This window comes from Miscanthus floridulus, chromosome 12 (genome assembly GCF_019320115.1).
Source record: "Miscanthus floridulus cultivar M001 chromosome 12, ASM1932011v1, whole genome shotgun sequence".
Classification (NCBI taxonomy): Eukaryota; Viridiplantae; Streptophyta; class Magnoliopsida; order Poales; family Poaceae; genus Miscanthus; species Miscanthus floridulus.
In genome coordinates this window covers 3,517,294-3,535,493 of record NC_089591.1, presented here as the reverse complement: position 1 = coordinate 3,535,493, position 18,200 = coordinate 3,517,294, and the positions used below count along the sequence as shown (strand labels likewise).

The 18,200-nt window shown below is 41.4% G+C and overlaps 1 pseudogene; it reads right to left on the bottom strand.

The window, feature by feature from the left end:
• Nucleotides 1-329: 329 nt before the first annotated feature.
• LOC136498355 (uncharacterized) overlaps nt 330-18,200 on the bottom strand; it is a 31,578-nt pseudogene continuing 13,707 nt past the window's right edge.

Below are 18,200 nucleotides of genomic sequence, written 5' to 3'. Positions count from 1 at the left end.
TACCTTGAATAAAAGTTGAAGTTTGAGTGGAGTAGAACAAACTTTGTTTTTGGACCAAGAGCTAGATCAGCTTGTAAGCAAGTCAAACCAAGCCCTCAAGTTGGAATCCACTGGCTATTTTGGGAGCTTGAAATTTTACTTAGTCTGGGAACTGAATTTTCAGTTTCAGGTTAGCTTATTTGGAGCTCTATATCTCCCAAACCAGGCTGAACCTGTTCATGAACCTTTAATAGAAGTTGTAGTACTCCTTTAGATCTACAACTTGTATTACTAAGGTTTTTGCTTAAACTGGCTGGATTGGGGAGTAGAGAGGGGAGAATTGTGCGGTTTCAGTCGGTCTGAAACTGAACTGCATAATTCAGTTTTGGGGTGCCGTCCTTTGGAGCTCTGTATCGTCCAATATAGTCCGAGTTAGCTCTTGATCCTTAAATTAATATTGATCACATCGCAAAGATCTACAACTTTGCCTCTTGCATCGTAATCACTGGACCACCTGATCGGGAGATAGAGGATGGGAAAATTGGAGTTTCAGTCGTATTTTCGTGGTGGTATTGGCTTGTCAGTGTTTGCTTGCATTCATGGCCAACCACGCATAGGTGAAACACGTCGCATGGCCTCACGCACGCACACATGCATGCCACGGCGCCGTGCTCGCTCGTTTTGGACGCCGAGTGCCCTCCTTTCTCTCTTGCTCTCTCATTCTCTCGCTCTAGCGCCTGCTTGCGCAATGCACAGCCATGCTTGCCATGGCCGCCACCACCATTCCCTGCCTCCGGGCTCCCTCGTGTCCTACCTCGTGCGCCACCACCTTCGTCGTGCCTGTGTTGAGCTCGCAATGCCCTTTCCCCAACCCTCTCCACCATCGTAGCTCCACTGCCACCGTGTGGCCGCCCGTTGCGGCCGCCTGTGCACATGGCTAGGCCACCTAGGGCCACCTTAGGCCAAGCTGAGTGATCCCCTAGATGCTCGTGGACCTGATGGTGCTCGCGCTGCCCTTCTCTGTCGCCGCCGGCCCTCCTCTGGCCAGGTTCCGGCCTCCCCGCCGGCCGTCCCCTCTCCAAAACCACGTCAAGGACCTCACGCTACAATTCGACGATGGAATCCTTGTGAAATTATCTATGTAGTAGATCTATAAGATGGCATGCTTTAGTTTAAATTTTTTGCTGTAAAAATCAATTTGTGCAGTTAGGTTTTTAATACTAGTTGTGTTTTGTCTTTTTCATAATTGCAGTGTTGTGCTCAAATAAATGTGAAATTTTTATGGAGTGCTACATAGGTGATGTTTGTTGTCTGGTAAAAATGTAAGGAGTTTAGGCTTGATAGTTTAAGATCAATAAAAAATAATAGATGCCCTGTGTTGCTTTGCTCCTATTCTGAGTAGGCCTGCATGTTTGAATTATTTGGCTTAGTTAAGTTATGAATCATGCCTTGATGACAATAGAGAAGTTGTAGTACTTTTCTTAATCTTTCCAAAAAGCTAAAGAGCATAATTTTGGTTAAGTAGATTTCTAGTTATAGTTGCTTAAAATTATGTGGCTGTTTCTGCCCAAACCCAGACAGGGTTGCCTTGTTGGTACTGTGGGGCCTTTTTAGTAGTAGAATTAGCTCTAGGTGTTTATAACAAAGTTGTTTAGAATTTGCTAAGATTTCTAAAAAGTCTAGAGCCACATTTATTGGACATGTAGCAATGTTTTCATATCGTATTATTGAGGCTAGTCGTATGACCACCGATCAGACGACTAATCACGATTAGTCATCGATAAGGGTCGATTAGTTGGTCCTAATCGGTCTAATCGGCTAGTTGGACATTTAGTCGTCCTTGTGCCTAGATGGCCTAGTAGATGTAAATATATGTAAACATGACCATAATAAATAGGTAAATGTTAGAGGCAAGCAACCAAGCATAGTTTCGCATGTAATCATGTTTGCAATGAATCATTATCATTGTGATTTGGCCACTTACCTGTAACTGCTGCTTGCTGATGCCTGATGGTGAGTGCCGACTGCGGACCAATGTTGCTGCTGACTTGTGTCTGAAACTCTGAATCTAAAATTACAAAGAAACAAGATAATTAGTTAAATAGGCAAAATAGCAAAAAAAACAAAACTATAAAGACTAAAGAAAATGTAAAGAGTAGCATATAGTAGAGCATAGGAAAACAACTTAACCAAGTACATAAATTTAATAAATAGGAACTAACAGTAGTTTAGCATAGTGCACACTGTGCACAGCAGTACACAACATAAGTAAACTAGCAATTCAGCCATAAGTAAACTAGTAGTACACAACATCCAGTCCACTGATCCATAGAACCAACAATTCAACCATCTAGAGAAGTAAATCTGCGTCCACATGGAAGTCTTCATTTCCATCATTTGTTGCAGGTCCGCCTAAGTCTTCCTCCCCTCCCTGGTCCTCCATTTCTTCATCTGTTGCACTTGCACCTTGTGGTTGTTCTGGTGCAACTCTGTTTTCCTCTTCTTCATGATCACTGCTTTTAGTTGCTGGTGCATCTGACCTTGGACTTGGACACTTCCTTTTGTTATTCCTCCCATATGTGAGGGTGGCAGTATTCCTCACACGAGCAGCAGCAGCCCTAGGCAAATTGTAGGCCTCTAAGCTGGTCGGTTGCACCAATAGCTTCATCAACATGTGTCCAAAGCATATCACTACCATTAGATGCATGAACTGGGTCACCGTTGATGTCTACCCACTTATTTTCCCATTGAAACTCTTCTAGCAGCAATGGGTTGGATTTCTTGCCTTTAGAACCGAGCTCATGAATTTTCTAAAACCTGAATGCCATCTTACGGTTGTAGCTAACAGATACCAACTTATTCAACATAATGTGCTCCAAATGGTTCCTCTTTTTAGTATGCACCTGCAACCACAGAAAATAGGAGCAAATTCATTAGATGGTTGTAGCATATAAGAATGCATTAGTATGCACCTGCAGCCATGGAAATTGCACTTACATGAGCAAAAGCGCTCCAGTTGCGCTCACAACCAGACACCGAACAGCAGAGGCTTACAATTCATTTTGCTAAACTCTGTAGCTCGAATGCAAGGCCACCAAAAGCATCCCACCATAGAACTGTAGTTGTAGATTACAAGCAAAACAATAATATAATCAGTAGCTCATCATCACATAGAGAATTATAGCTTAATTAAAAGAAAGTGCCTGCTGCTAAACTGCTCATTACTTACTAGGATTTTTGCTATTTCTCTCTACTATTGCTAATCTCTTTGAGAAACATTCACCCTCAGTCGTGTCATAATCATCAGCTTGCTTGCTTATTTTCCTCGCTTCACTCTCATCAGGCACCATCTTCCATATAATGTCATTAAACATGCACCTTAGCTTTGTAGCTTGTCTCCTATCCTTTTCCTTTATGGCAAAGTACTTTCTAGGATTCAAGAAGAGGGCTGCTCCATATAGTTTTTGCTCCATCTGGTTCTCCCATCTCTTGTCATAGCATTCCATTACATCATTCAGTAATGATGATTTGTCTCACAAAGTTTCCTTGATGGTCTTCTTTGCAACATCCATTGCTGCCATTATCTCAGGAGCTACTGGTGTTTCAACACCATCTGCTATCCTCATAACAATGAGAAGGGGTTGTGTTGCTTTTATATAGTACTCCACTTTTTGACAAGCTATTGGAATGCCATTCCTCACTCACAAACAAACTCCTCAGCCCCTATTTGTTCTTATGCGTGCTTGCTAATGTGAGATAGGAAGTAGCAAAGCGAGTAACAACAGGCCTCACAAGATCACCACCAATCTTATCTCGCATAAGATCTAGAATCCTCCCATGCTTGTAGAGAAACCTACACACCTTCTTAGCTGAATTAATGCAAGAGCTAAACTCAGGTATCTTCCCAATGTCCTCCATCATCAAATCCAAATAGTGGGCAGCACATGGTGTCCAAAACAAAGTTGGGATCCTCTCCATAAGAATTATTCCAGCAGCCTTGTAGTTTGATCCATTATCTATGACAATTTGCACCACATACTCCTTCCCAACCTTGTCAATTTGTTTCTCTAACAAGTCTGCTAACATAGAAGCATTAGCTATCTCACTTGAAGAGTCAACTGAACCTAAGAAGAATGTTCCAGCTGGGCTATTCATAAGAAAGTTGATGAGATGACGGTGGCTAGTGTCAGTCCATCCATCTAACATAATTGTGCAGCCATATTCCTTCCAAGTGTCCTCATGCTTCTTTCTCAACTCCTCTGTCTTGTTCATTGCCCTATCAAGTTGTGGATTCCTAATCTCATGGTATGAAGGTGAGCAATACCCAGGACCATATTGCCCAATGGACTCAAGCATAATCTCCTAGCTTCTTGAGTTAATAGCATTCAATGGTATAACATTCTCATAAAAAAATTAGCCACATGGTCATCTACAATTTGCTTTGCTTCCTTGCTCTTTGTGGAGTACTCAAGAGTGGCTATGACATCTTGGACTTGTGCCTTTCTACAACCACTTCTTCTAGACTCTTGCAAAGCAAAGAACTCATTGACTTGGAATGCTTTTGTGTTTGAGGTTTTGGTGGAGCAGAAACCACAAAGTTCATGATTGATGCTTGAGCTATCTTTTTCGCTTGCTTTGATTTTGTCCTAGAACTTGGAACTTGCTTTGACTTTGTCCCAGCATTTGGTTCATTTTCAGTAGTAGCAGAAGCACCACCTCCACCTTGATAAGTTTCTTCTTCTATTTCTGTCTCCACCCCAGTGTCCACATGTACCTAAACCTGAGTCCTTGACCTTGTGACCAAGTAACCATTCATCTCACGCCTAACTAGTTCAGGTGCTTCACCACATTTCACTGCATCAGAATAGCCTCCAACAAGGTGTTGCTTGAACCTTTTAATGCCTGAAGGGACAACCTTTTTGCAGAAAATACATTAGATGAACTTTTTCTTCCCTATGTCTGGCCAAAACCCATATTTCCATCCAGGATCTAATGATTTTGCCTTCCTCTTCTTATCTTCAGCCATGGCAGCAAGATTTGGCTGCAATTTAGCTAATGCTTGAGCTATCAGAGATGCTTCAGTTGGAGCAGCTGACGATGCTGAGGCAACCCCTCCTGAGACAGCTTCATTCTTAGGTAGAATTACCTCAACAACTGCACACCATCAAGCATCCTCTGCAGAGCAGCACAACCACACAAATGTGTCACAAATTGGTGGCAACAGGCAATACACAGCAGCAGAGTAGTAGACATAGACAATAACCTTCAGAGGAGGTAGAGTGGTGGGACTGGTGGCTCATCTTGATGCTTGAGGCCTCCCGTGTCCATCCTCCAAGCATTGAGGAAGGAGCCTCAGAGGCGGGTGGAGCTACTAGGTCCTAGCAGGGGAGGAGACAGGAGCGAGCGAAGGTGGAGCTATGGGTGGAGCTACGGACAGAGCTACGGGCGGAGCTGTAGGTGGAGCTACGGATGGAGCTATGGGCGGAGCTGCGGATGGAGCTGTGGGCGGAGCTACGGATGGAGCTACGGACACCGGCGAGAGGCGCGGGTGGAGCTACGGACACTGGCGAGAGGCACGGATGGAGCTGCGGATGCCTGACAGAGGCGCGGATGGAGCTACGGACGCCCGACAGAGGCGTAGACAGAGCTACGGACACGGGAGATCTAGAGGCAGGCCGCCGTCAGCTGCGAGAGAGAGTCATAGAGCAGCGGGAGCTGGAAATGTGCCGTGCGGCTGCAACTCCCACTAGGTCACTCACTCACTCCTCTTCTTTTTACCCTAATGGGCCAGCTAAAGGTGGGCCGAATTCTTTTGCTGGGCCAAATTCTCCCTCACCCGAACTAGTCGTTTAGCTAGTCTGATCGAATGACTAATCGTGATTAGTCACAACTTATTGGACGATAAGTTTTCTAATCGGTCTAAACTAATCGAGGGCCCTTATCGAGCACCTGGTTACGATAAGGATGACTAATCACGATTAGTCATCTGATCTGAAAACATTGACATGTAGCACTCAAGTTATAGCTATTTAAAGTGGCATGTCATATTCTGTCCATGTTTTGGACAGAGATGCATTTATTGGATTAATTGGCATTGTTAACTGTAGAATCATCTTATGATGAGAATAAGAAAGTTGTAGGTAACTTCATAATCTCTTCAAAAAGTTATGGTTCATGATTGTTGGGGGTCTAGAACTCCAGTTATGCTTCTCTGAAGTCCTATCAGTTTTTTGTACCACTGCTGTGTGGACTGCATATGTAGTTTTTCTTGTGCAATTATTTTTGTGGTGTAAATGATGTTTTCTATGGTTGTAGTAAATACCAAAGTTGTAGAGAATTTCATAATCTAGCTTCTGTTAAATTTTCATGACCATAGGCTTGATAATTTAGGAGCTATAGATTTTATAAGTTCATTGTCAGGTTTTGCATGCTCTCTGTATAGATCTGAATGATTGTGTTGTTTGACTTAGCTATGCTTTGAATCATGTCTTGGATATAAAATAATAAGTGTATTGATTTTCATTAACTTTCCAAATTGTTAAAGATCACCCCTTTTGGTGTTGTAGAACTCCAGTTATAAGCTTGAGAAGTTGCATGGCAGAATCTGTCCAAGTCTGGACAGAGGTGCTCAATTGTGATTGATTGGCCTTATTAATTGAGGAATCACCTTGTGATGATAGTAAACATGTTTTATATAATTTAATAATCTTTCTATAAAATTAAGGTTCATGCTTGTTTGATGTGGGTAACTCCAGTTATACATTTTTGAAAGTACTACTACTTTTCTGTCCTAGTTCTGTGTAGATCTGAAACATTGACATGTTTGACCCGGTTAGCTTTGGAATAAACTTTTGGTGATAATAACAATGTTGTAGGAAATTTTATTAGCTTTCCAGAAAGTCTAGGATCACCTTCTTTGGATTTCTGGATCTCTAGTTATGGTTAAAACAAATGACTGTTGTGCTGCTGTCCAGATTTCTATACATGTGTTAGGTGATTGCTTTAGTTGCTCTTGTTTTCGCTAAACACGTTGGTTAATTCTTGATCGATGCATGTGTGCAATATCTGAACTTAAGTTCACTTGTGTGCCATGCCTAATATGCTTGCTATCCCTCTATAATAGGTTGTGTGATGTTTAGTTAAATAACTCTAGGTACCTATGTCTTGCATGGTCTTATGTTTGCCTTGAATGCTATTATGTGATGCATCTCATATTACCATTCTTCATATTCATGCACTTGCATCTTGCATCTCATCTAGGTACGCTAGATGAACCACATGAAGAACATGATGTTGGAACCGAACCCGAAGACGGTGTATGGTGGACCTATCCCGAAGATGGAAGGACCCCTAGAGTAGATGCCTGAATGGGAGATGATCACCAAGCGAGTGTCATCTAACAAACACTGACCTAGTGTTGGATCACAGGCAAGCCCCGGAGCATTATAAGTCTCCCTACTTTATTAATGTCACATAAGTTATTCGTATTAATGCATTATGTGACAGGAGTTGTTTGGAAACACTTGCTGCATATTACCTTTCCTTGACCAGAAATAACTACCATGAATCCTATTTAAGTCCAGGAATGCTTAGCTATGCTTAGACCGATAGAAGTCGAGTGATTTTATGTCACCTGCGAGCTATAGGTGATAACTTGATCATGGTTGGCTATATTGTGCTATCGTGGAACACAACCGGGTATTGTTGAATAAATGGAGACTGGGTAGAGTCTTATGTTGTGGTATCATAGTGATTCCGTCTGTGTCGTTTAAGGACCGGCCGTTGGAGGTTTATCTTAACATGTTGAACGCACGCCTCTCACATAGTTGGCTGGATAAGTCATTCCAACCGTGAAGCCGGGGACACAAGTAGTTAAAGTGCGCACCCTAGAGGCAATAAGGATGTGTGGAGAGCCAATGGCGTAAGCCCAAGGGCGGGTTAGAGTCACGAGCCCCCTTGGCAGATTAGTTGTATCTTTGAGGGTGCAGTGCTGGTCCTACCCGCGATTGTACTTGAGTTGTACCAAAGGTGACCTAAGACTACCTTGGCACATGTATGTCTGGGTGTGTATTAGGAATAATTCCCTAGCTGGGTAGGAATCAATTCGAATCGCCGTCTCTCCCAGATAGTGAGAACTGACAGGAGTACACTTCATCATAGTAATTAATGGAAGTGTTGGTTATGAGGTTGTGAAAGAACTCAACTAGATATGGTTATTATTGTGATGACTTAATCGTACCAACATGTTTGGCATAGGATAGTTGCTAATCTAGTATGAGATAGGATTAATAACTGGTGATTCATAATTTAAGAGATATTGAACAACTTATGCTTTTTATGCAAATAATGTCTACCAGCTCTACTTATAAAGCCCTACATATTCCTTGGTGTCTTAGTATTTTAGTTGGACGGGTAAGTCTAGCTAAGTACATTCAAGTACTCAGGGTTTATCCCACCATGTTACAGGTGAAGTTCTCAGCCTGCTGAAGTGGGTGGTTAACCATCGGTGGGCTCGATGACTCTATATTTATTTCTCATCTATATGCCTTTGTCTGAGGCTGTCACTTATGCTAGCAATGTATTTGGAACTTATATTAATGTAATCGTTTGAAAGCTATGTTGTTTTCACTAATCGGTTTTGAAACCCAAACTTATACTATTATTTGTGAACACATTTGTAATATTATTTCCGCTGCAACTCTGTGTATGTGATGTGTATTTGCTTAATCACACGATCTTGGTTGTGATGTTGATTTACCGAGGTCCTTGGTGACACTCGGCGGACTACCGGGTTTATATAAGTGAAAGCATGCGCTTGTCAACGTGTTAGCGGGGACAACCATACTTGATCTTATATAAATTGGGTGGTTCTATCACAGCTGGCATCCGAGCAAGATTAAGCATAATACTGTCATATACATAGTTTTAAAAATAAAGTTTTGGTTTTAAAAAGCCTATTTTAGCTAAAACTTTAGCTACAGGCAAATTTGTCAAAACTAATTTGCAAGACTATGCTAGCGACATCCTCCTTTATGCCCAATTAAGGACTACTAGGTGGCAACAAGTAAACTAACACTAAATATAGCAGGGTTACTTCTTGCAATTTTTACTTTCATCATCCAAATGGCGTGCTATAGTATGGATGCCATTCGCTTGAATGGTAATGTATGGATCACTATACCTCTACGCCCAGGTAAGAAGGTAAGTTGATGAGTGGCATGACCGCAAGATGTGTGCGTGCAGTCAAAGGGGAGAGCTAGCTTTGATACGACTGTATATGCATGCTTCCATGTGTGTATGGTGCGTATTTAATTGTGGGTAGTAAATTTAATGATCGGGTAGCTTTGATGCAGAAGTATATATATATACGGGTATATATATGGAAGTATTTAGCTTGCAACCTAGAGCCCAGACTTTCATTTCCACATATATAATTGTGGGGTTGTGCTAAAATGAATCTTTCTGCAGGTACGCTAACCACGAATGTGTAGATTGAATGTAGTTGACGACTAGCTATATGTCGACAGAGTACGTGTTATGCCACTGATATAGAACGTGATTGCCACCTTAGGCTGGCAATTTTTTGAGGCCAAATAGGACAGTCATGCATCATGATTGTGCTTGTGCATAAATATGCTTCCCTCACTTTGTTCTAATACTAAGTAACTTGTGATCCATGTGAGGTTACTATCTTCGCTGTGTGAAGCTAGACAAAATGTCTTGTTCCATGCCGCTTGAATAGTTGTGCTTGAGGATAGTGTGTGATTAGCTTTGCCTTGTATGTTGCTTCCAAAGGAAGTAGATGACAAGTTAGTAGTTAGCAAAAACTTTACCCCTTTGAAAACTAAATTGCTAAATGTAAGCAAAACTTGTTTTGTAGAGATATCCACCTACTTAGTAAAAAGGAAGTAAAAGATAACAGTACCTTACCACCATGTTATGCATGATATGGGTAGTGGTGTTGTTGTAGGTGAGTGCTTGTTATGTACGAGCTTTGTGCTTAGTAATAGTCGCTTAAGCTAATTGGATTGAGCATTTCAAATTGCTTTCTTAAGACCATGATGTAAGGTGGATGCTTGTTATCTAGGTAGTGTCGTAGTTGTCACCCTTTTTGCCCTCGGTAAGCATATGAGTGTTGAAGAGCGCTATCCTGGAACAACGTCCAAGTTTTGATAATCGCATGGTAGTCGTCTCCAATTAAGTTCTCTCGTAGGAGCCTAAGCCTGTACACATGGTTGCTAGCCCTTGAACGTTGCGCTACAAAGACTTTTATCCATGCCTTTGCTTGACATTGGGCCCAACCTTAGTTCCCTTGAATGCGTGCATGTGTCGTGGTTGTCCCACTCCTGTGTGGGAGGACCCTACTCAAAAATCCTTGTTAGATCTCATTGATCCTTCTTCTACTGATGATCTAGTGCAACGCTAATCCCTATCTATCATGCTTTGGAACCTTATCCTCGCAGATCCTATCATTGCTTTATCAACTAAATCCCTAATCAGTGCCTTGGCTCTATCCCTTGAATCTCGTTTGTTTTGTCTCCAGCTCTTCCAAGTCTCTAGATGTTTATCAGTCTTGATCTCATGTTGCTGCTCGACAAGACCAAATCTCATGTTAATCTTTATCTGGTAATCACTTTGGAGAACACAAGGCGTATATGGAAATTAAATAAGAGTTCCCTGCTTAGTTGTCTTCGGCAATTAGGCTATGTTCTCTTGCGCTGTGTTTTGATCTTCAAATCACCTCCTTGTTGACTCCTAACCTTGTGACTACCTTTGACTGCTACCCCTCCTTCGTATGGTGCTTGCTCCTATGCAACCAAATTTGTGCCACATGAAGATTCTTATGGGTTGTATATTCAGTAATGGTGCCACGATTAGCGATCTACGGCGCCACGACGAAAGCGAGAGCCTCTTGTGGGCGTGCACACAAGGTTGTGCTGCTCGGCACGTGTTGGTATCGAGGTTCCTAGTCATGATCCATTGCAGAACTACACCAATGTGTTATTTTCATGTGAGCTCCTCCTTGGTTATCTCTCCTTATCATGTCTGAAGATCTGTATGTTGAACCTGATGCAATAGGACTCCCTTCTGAAGTCATCCAAAGGATAACCTTTGAAGAACAGGTCCCTAACAGGAACATTAACAGACTACAAGAGATGGTAGATGAGTGACCCTACTTGACTGTCCCTGTAATGACGTCGGTCATCTAGTGAGCAACTTATCTCATCCCCGTTGGATCAGAAGGCTACACAATATTTAAAAGTTGGACAAGTTATCAGTCGAATGATAAATGGACTAGGATATTATGTCCTATAATCGGTCACCTAGTGCTTATGAGCTTTCTGTCCAAGTCTTGATCTTTATGTGCAAGATGATCAACCGACCCTCTTTGGTGTGACCCCTTTCTACTGACTTCAATGGCGACCATCTATTTATGCTTCAACCACAATTCTTATTGTCAAGAGTGAAGATTTGGAACCTTTTTAGTGTTGAGAGCTAACCGATTAGTTACCAGTAGGAAGGTTAATCTCTAGCTAGGTAATGACTCTTTGGTAACTATGAAGGCCAGATCTCACAGAACAATGTTAAGCAAAGAAACAGCAAAGAGAGTCATCGATGCCAGTACTGCTTTCTTCTCCAAGCCCTATGTCATCAAGTCAATTCCATCATGGATAATCACACAATCAATGCAAGATGCTATATCAGCTAAGTAAAGAGCTAGAGAAAGCATGTCCCTAGTCTTGGTCAGCATCGTTATGTATATGGTGTTATCCAAGGATTTGTTTAGGACTCTATTAGAAAAAGCACAGAAGGGTAATTAGAGACATTTCCTTATCTAGTAGGACTGCCCCTCCATGTGAAGTATGCATTGTGCCCTGCAAGAACATTCCACTAGTTCAATGCTTGTGTATCGTCGAGCTAGTGCCTACATCAACGGTTGAAATTGTTCCCTGGGAAGCATATGAGGAAAACCCTAGCCTCCATCCTTAGCGAGAAAGCTACCCCTGTCATAAAGAGAATTAGAGAGTGCAAAACACACTTTCCAATGTGTAAATCCTAGGAAAAGAAGAATGGGAAATATGTTAAGATTTTATGGCACTAAACCGATTATCTTTAAGCCAGTGATTAGTGGCTCAAACATGGTTGAATTCACACCAAACTTGGTGAGCTCATTCCTCGCTTAGGATACTTTGATGTCTTAAGTTGGTTTGAGGATTGGTTGAGTAAAGTATCAGACTTGAGAGATGTTTTAATAGTTCGGTCCCAAAATTTCTAAACAAAGCAGTTTTGGTAGATGATTTGTTTGGATAGTCAAATGGTGTCAGTTTGAGTTGAATTTTGGTCAGTAGTTAAAGGACTCTTGGATCTAAATGCCTACCAAAATTTGTGCATAATGGAGCAGTTGTTTGCAGGATATGAACTGATTACCAAGAGGTACATAATCTGTGATTTCACTGTTGACTACTAGCATCCCTCATATTAGTAGGTTGTGTATGTAGCTCAGGTCATGTCAGCAATGTGATGATTGATAATACTCTAGATGCCCTAGAAAGACTCCTTGCACCCTCTGTGTCTTGCTTTTGCCCTCTCATATCAATAATGCCTGAGCAGTCCTGGTGTTCTACAAGACAATTTGTGCTTTTGCGAATTGAAAACAACTCAAAAAGTGTCAAACAATAGATTTCAGATTTTGCTTATGAGTTGTTGATTGATAGTAGAAAGGAAGCCTCAATGTCAAAAGTATTCTAACCAGGCTAATTTTGTGACAGTGCAAGTCAACCTAACTTACTGTGCCACTGACCATGAAGGCAAATTGTGCTCAACCTGCTTAGTACTATACTGTTTTTCCAGTCGGTGTATACTTGCAACTTTCGTTGTCCTCCAGGCCTCGCTAACATCCTTCTTCTGCAATGTTTTCCAAGACAGACTTGTCCTTGGTACGTTCTATGTGTTTTTTAACCCACGAGGTTGCTTCAAATTCAACACAGATAACTGTTGCCGCTTGGATATGAGAATTCCCTCAAATAATGATCTTCGAAAATGCTAAGTCAATAGAGTCAACCATGACCTTCACCACCCACTCAGTAGACTCAGATAATACAGTGTTATCATTAGAGAAAGAGAACTGCACCCATAGAACATTATGTAGTTTTCTATTGGTTGGCATCTGAGAGATTGAACGGTTACGACCGACACAGACATTGTTTGTTGGTTGCTTGGTTTCTCACAACAACAAAGAATGCTTACCCGATCTGCAATCTCATCCCTTATGAAAGGTTGTACTCAAGCTACTTTGGTAGAGAACTGCTTTTTGAACTTTGTGAATGAACATGGAACCATTGTAATGAGTAGCTTTTAGAAGCTTGCAGTCTAATGCAAAGTTCACAAGGTCCATGCTTTATTCACTAGGGAAATAGAGATTATGGGTAATTAGTTTATGCTCTGTAGTACTCTCCGGATCCCGTGAACAAAGTGTTGTGCTGTCTTGGATTCATCCCAAAGTAACAATACTTCATGAAAGCCAACGAAGGAAATGCTTCAGACAAAACTTACTACAAAGAACAAGTATCAGAAAGTGTCTTGACTAGATTAGCCTCTCTAATACTCCAAAGTTAAGTAGCCCAATGCTATCACTGATGTTGGAAAAGGGATGCCATGCTTCTCTTCCCTTAAAAGTCTTTCGCACCAAATCTCAATGTGAGATTCCTGTAAGGGGGAGGGCTGTAACACCCTAGGTGTTTGTCACCAATTAAGCAATGGGTTTGAGCTCAAACATGGCATGTTAAGTGGTGATGAAGGTGTCAAGATCAAATCTACAAGAGTGAGCTCCAACTTAAACTTGGACAACACACCCTACTTCCATGTGGACCCTTGTTAAGATATGCAAGAGTAATGTTAAACATGCTTATTTCATGTACATTACATCAACATGCATCCATCTTGACCTGTCAAAAGGTTTCATGAAATTTGGAATCCAGAAGTCACATGAGATGACAAATTATGTCCTTGTCTGAATTGCTTTATTAGGTGAATGAGAACATGGATGACAAACAAACATTGCAACCTTGCTCAAACAACTCTACTTACACTCATGAACAAAAGTTATGAAGGGTTCATGTGGAGCAAGTGGCCAAAAAATGCTCCAATAGATCAAAAAGGGTAATTTAAGTTTTACCGTGATGCTATTTTGACCAGTGTTGACCAATCCCTTAGATTGCTTGCATGGAGTTGCACCTTAAATAAAAGTTGAAGCTTGAGTGGAGTAGAACAAACTTTGTTTTTGGACCAAGAGCTAGATCAACTTGTAAGCAAGTCAAACCAAGCCCTCAAGTTGGAATCCATGGCTGTTTTGGGAGCTTGAAATTTTACTTAGTCTGGGAACTGAATTTTCAGTTTTAGGTTAGCTTATTTGGAGCTCTGTATCTCCCAAACCAGGCCGAACATGTTCATGAACCTTTAATAGAAGTTGTAGTACTCCTTTAGATCTACAACTTGTATTACTGAGGTTTTTGCTTAAACTGGCTGGATTAGGGAGTAGAGAGGGGAGAATTGTGCGGTTTCAGTCGGTCTGAAACTGAACTACAGAATTCAGTTTTGGGGTGCCTCCTTTGGAGCTCCATATCTTCCAATATAGTCCGAGTTAGCTCTTGATCCTTAAAGTAATATTGATCACATCGCAAAGATCTACATCTTAGCCTCTTGTGTCGTAATCACTGGACCACCTGATTGGGAGATAGAGGATGGGAAAATTGGAGTTTCAGTCATATTTTCACAGTGGTATTGACTTGTCAGTGTTTGCTCGCATTCATGGCCAACCTCGCGTAGGTGAAACACGCCGCGTGGCCTCACGCGTGCACGCATGCATGCCACGGCGCTGTGCTCGCTCGTTTTGGACGTTGAGTGCCCTCCTTTCTCTCGCTCTAGCGCCTGCTCACGCTATGCACAGCCACGCTTGCCATGGCCGCCACCGCCGTTCCCTACCTCTGGGCTCCCTCGCGTCCTACCGTGTGCGCCACCACCTTTGTTGTGCCGTGCCGAGCTCGCAATGCCCTTTCCCCAACCCTCTCCACCATCGTAGCTCCACCACCGCCGTGCAGCCACCCGCTGCGGCCATCTGTGCACATGGCTAGGCCACCTAGGGCCACCTTGTGCCAAGCCGAGCAGTCCCCTGGATGCTCGTGGACCTGCTGGTGCTCACGCTACTCTTCTCCATCGCCGCTGACCCTCCTCCGGCCGGGTTCCGGCCACCCCACCGGTCGTCCCCTCTCCAAAACCACATCAGGGACCTCGCGCGACAATTCGACGAAAGTGAAGGGTTCAACTGCAAATCCCGTGACTCAATTGAATAGTGCCAAGAAGGATCCATTTGTGGGAGTTTGTATTAGTGAGAAGTTCAGGGTCTCCAATGCAAGTCATTTTTCCTTTATGCTTTTATTTTGGCTGAAACTTGGAAAATGCATTGCTAACTGTAGAAAAATCTAAAAATAGAAAATAAGGACTTTATGGAATCCTTGTGAAATTATCTATGCAGTAGATCTATAAGATGGCATGCTTTAGTTTAAAAATTTTGCTGTAAAATCAATTTGTGCAGTTAGGTTTTTAATACGAGTTGTGTCTTGTCCTTTTCATAACTGCAGTGTTATGCTCAAATAAATGTGAAATTTTTATGGAGTGCTACATAGGTGATGTTTGTTGTCTGGTAAAAATGTTAGGAGTTTAGGCTTGATAGTTTAAGATCTATAAAAATAGCAGATGCCCTGTGTTGCTTTGCTCCTATTCTAAATAGGCCAGCATGTTTGAATTAATTGACTCAGTTAAGTTATGAATCATGCCTTGATGACAATAGAGAAGTTGTAGTACTTTTCTTAAGCTTTCCAAAAAGCTAAAGAGCATAATTTTGGTTAAGTAGATTTCTAGTTATAGTTGCTCAAAATTCTTGTTTCTGCCCAAACCCAGACAGGGTTGCCTTGTTGGTATTGTGGGGATTTTTTTGTAGTAGAATTAGCTTTAGGTGTTTATAACAAATTTGTTTAGAATTTGGTAAGATTTCTAAAAAGTCTAGAACCACATTTATTGGACATGTAGAACTCTAGTTATAGCTATTTAAAGTGGTATGTCATATTCTGTCCATGTTTTGGATAGAGATGTATTTATTGGATTAATTGACATTGTTAACTGTAGAATCATCTTATGATGAGAATAAGAAGGTTGTAGGTAACTTCATAAGCTCTTCAAAAAGTTATGGTTCATGATTGTTGGAGGTATAGAACTCTAGTTATGCTTCTCTAAAGTCCTATTAGTTTTCTGTACCACTGCTGTGTGGACTACATGTGCAGTTTTGCTTGTGCAATTATTTTTGTAGTGTAAATGATGTTTCCTGTGGTTGTAGTAAATACCAAAGTTGTAGCTAATTTCACAATATAGCTTGTGTTAAATGTTCATGACCATAGGCCTGATAATTTAGGAGCTATAGATTTTACAATTTCGTTGTCAGGTTTTGCATGCTCTCTGTACAGATCTGAATGATTGCATTTTTTGACTTAGCTAAGCTTTAAATCATGTCTTGGAGATAAAATAATAAGTGTAGTGATTTTCATGAGCTTTTGAAATTGTTAAATATCACCCCTGTTGGTGTTGTAGAGCTCCAGTTATAAGCTTGAGAATTTGCAGACAGAATCTATCCAAGTCTGGGCAGAGGTGCTCAATTGTGATTGATTGGCCTTGTTAATTGTGGAAATCACCTTGTGATGATAATAAACATGTTTTATATAATTTAATAAGATTTCTATAAAGTTAAGGTTCATGCTTATTTGATGTCTGTAACTCTAGTTATACATTTTTGAAAGTACAACTACTTTTCTATCCTAGTTCTATGCAGATCTAAAACATTGACATGGTTGACCTAGTTAGATTTGGAATAAGCTTTAGGTGATAATAACAATATTGTAGTAAATTTCTTTAGCTTTCCAGAAAGTCTAGGATCACCTTCTTTGAATGTCTAGATCTCTAGTTATGGTTAAAACAAATGACTACTGTGTTGCTGTCCAGATTTCTATATATGTGTTAGGTGATTGCTTTAGTTGCTCTTGTTTTGGCTAAACATGTTGGTTAATTCTTGATCGATGCATGTGTGCAATATCTGAACTTAAGTTCACTTGTGTGTCATGCCTAATATGCTTGCTATCCCTCTATAATAGGTGTGTGATGTTTAGTTAAATAACTCTAGGTGCCTATGTCTTGCATGGTTTATGTTTGCCTTGAATGCTATTATGTGATGCATCTCATATTACCATTCTTCATATTCATGCACTTGCATCTTACATCTCATCTAGGTATGCTAGATGAACCACGTGAAGGATGTGATGTTGGAACCAAACCCGAAGACGGTGTATGGTGGACCTATCCCGAAGTTGGAAGGACCCCTAGAGTACATGCCTGAATGGAAGATGATCACCAAGCGAGTGTCATCTAACAAACACTGACCTAGTGTTGGATCATAGGCAAGCCCCAGAGTATTATAAGTCTCCCTACTTTATTAATGTCACCTAAAGTTATTTGTATTGATGCATTACGTGACAGGAGTTGTTTGGAAACACTTGCTGCATATTACCTTTCCTTGACCAGAAATATCTACCATGAATCCTATTTAAGTCCAGGAACACTTATCATGCTTAGCTATGCTTAGACCAGTAGAAGTCGGGTGATTTCCTATCACTTGCGAGCTATAGGTGATAACTTGATCACGGTTGGCTATATTGTGCTATCGTGGAACATAACCAAGTATTGTTGAATAAATGGAGACTAGGAGGAGTCTTATGTTGTGGTATCATAGTGATTCCGTCTGTGTCGTTTAAGGACTGGCCATTGGAGGTTTATCTTGTCATGCTGAACGCACGCCTCTCACGTAGTTGGCCGAATAAGTTGTTCTGACCATGAAGCCGAGTAGCTCAACTTAGGCCAAGGACATGAGCAGTTAAAGTGCGCACCTTGGAGGCAACAAGGATGTGTGGAGAGCCAATGATGTAAGCCCAAGGGGGCTTTAGAGTCTTGAGCCCCCTTGGCAGATTGGTTGTATCTTTGAGGGTGCGGCGCTGGTCCTATCCGCTATTGTACTTGAGTTGTACCAAAGGTGACCTAAGATTACCTTAGCGCAGGTATGTCTGGGTGTGTGTTAGGAATAATTCCCTAACTAGGTAGGAATCAATTCGAATCACCGTCTC